The sequence below is a fragment of the Myotis davidii genome, unplaced genomic scaffold, assembly GCF_000327345.1.
Source record: "Myotis davidii unplaced genomic scaffold, ASM32734v1 scaffold143, whole genome shotgun sequence".
Taxonomy (NCBI): Eukaryota; Metazoa; Chordata; class Mammalia; order Chiroptera; family Vespertilionidae; genus Myotis; species Myotis davidii.
Genome location: NW_006294876.1, coordinates 629,990 through 632,551, shown reverse-complemented (window position 1 = coordinate 632,551; position 2,562 = coordinate 629,990).

Sequence of the window (2,562 nt, the reverse complement as noted above, 5' to 3'; positions counted from 1 at the left end):
ATCCCTCTAGTTTGACTAATAGATATGTATATCTTAAGAAGAAATCTAAATAACTCAACCCTTCTTTTTATTTTTTTAATTTATCCTGTTGCTGAAAGTATTACAGATGTCCCATTTTTTGCCCCCATTGACCCTCTACATGTTGCTCCTGTTCCATTTAATTATTGAGATATATAATATGAAAACATGTTTGTTTGTTTTTCTATTACTAAATAGAGGAAACTGTAAACAAGCATTGAAGAGGGAGGACTTTTCATAAAGCAATAAGAAATTCACTTTTTATTTTTGAATTTGTATAATTCCCCTTTCTTCCACTGTGTTGTTAGGTGATCTTTTTAGGTTCTAAAGACATGAAAATCACTTGACATTTGAATGATGCATAAACCCTTTTCTACTTTAAGGAAAAAAAATAAGTGCTCCTTTTTGCAACATATAAACAACTGACTCCGATTTTGTATATTGTTGAAATATTTGATAATTTGTCATCTGATGTTGATTTGTGACTATAAGGCAACATTGAAGCTTGGTCCTTTTAGACATACAGTATAATATTTTTTAAATTTACTCATATTTAATTCATTGAAAACTATTTTAATCATTTAGAACCAATGAAATGTGCATTAAAGCTAGGTTTCTATGTAATATAAATGATTTCAAATTAGATATGAAATTATAAGATCCAGAGGTCAGCCAAAAATCTGCAGTCACTAAGTCTGGCATTAAGGTACATTTTGGAAAATGGGTATTTGGAAAGTGTTCTTTTTCATTTTTATAAAAACAATAGTCAACACATTTTTAGTTTTACTTAAGTTCCCAAGCTACATATTTCAAATATACTTTCTGACATCCTCCACTTCTTCAGAAATATTTACTGTCTATGATTTCTAGAGTCAAGCATGCAAGCAGCAAAATCTGCACTTTTTCTTCTGTAAACTTTTTACAACTTTGTTGTTGTTTTTTAGAAGGTTTAGTATGCTAGGTATGAGATGTATATAAATAAATATTCATAATGATATTGAGTCTGTTCTAAATTAGAGGTAAGTATCCTGTGGAATCATACAATAAAAGCAATAAATTAACAGTGATAATGTCACAGAAAACCACAGGAGGAAAAACATAGAAGGTGGAATTGTGCATTGTTACAAGAAATTACAAGAAAAATAAGTTTCATGAGGGTGCCCTGCAAAGGGAGGAGCAAGGAGGAATATGTACCACGATATTAGGAATGTCTGTAAATTATATTATACTAAATAAATGTTATGTATTTTAATTACTTATGTCAACATATTATGAAGATTAAATTAAATAGCATAAAAATATTTCCTTTGTTTTAGATTAGGTTGGCCCAGAAGCAGATCTTGAGACAAAGATTCAAATGCAAGTAGTATATTTGGAGGTTATCCCAAGAAACCCAGACTAAAGGTAGATGATTGGTGAAAGGAAAGAGAAAAGGGAGGTATAAACAGCCAAAAACAATGTGTTACCAAGGAAATTACTACTGTGATAAATATGGCTTAATCCTGACAGAAAACAATGACAGAAAATTTAGAATAAGTGCCATGAAGTTTGCCCAATCAATAGGTAAGGAAAGTAGGGTATTTTTCCATTAATATTAGGTTGAAGGATGCTCATGAAAAATGTCATTGTCCAACATTCCTGACTTCTATGCCATTGTTAAAACAGATTTCTGCCAACAAAGAAAACCTTCAGGCAAAGAAATGCAAATGTTAGCATTTGAAAGTCAGTGCAATGAAATGCTATGGAACAATAGCTGGCTTATGAACAAAGCTGGCTTCATACACCTTTTATTGGATAAACATTTATAGGTATTTCCTACAAAAAAAACCCCTATTTTAAAAGTGGGAAAAAACTGCAGATAAAAATAATATAGCAAAACAAATATATTTGCACAATTTTTTTTCATATTGCTCTCTTAAAATTATCTTTAGGTGATTCAAAGTAATCCCTGTCAAAATATTAATGGCATTTTTCAAATAACCAGAACACGTATTCCTAAAAGTCTTATGGAACCACAAAAGATTGAATAACTACAGCAATCTTGAGAAAGAAGAACAAATTTGGAGGTTTCACACTTCCTAATATCAAATTATACTACAAGGTTATAGTAATCAAAATAGCATGGTACTTGCATAGATCAATGGAGTAGAATAGAATGTCCAAAAATATAACAAAGGAAGAAAGAACATACATGGGATAAAAGATAATCTATTCAATAAATGGTATTGGGAAAATTGGACAGACGCATGCAATGCAGCCCAACCACCTTCTTACACCATATACAAGAGTAAACTCAAAATGTATTAAATACTTAAATGTAAGACTTGAAACTATAAAACTCTTAGAATAAAACATAGACAGTAAAATCTCTGACATTTCTTTTAGCAACATTTTTTTTCTGATCTATCTCCTCAAGCAAGGAAAAAGCATAAACCAATAGGACTATATCAAGCTAAATCACTTTTGTACAGCAAAGAAAACCATCAACAAAATGAAAAGCAAACCTATTGAATGGGAGAAGATATTTGCCAATGATCCCTCTGA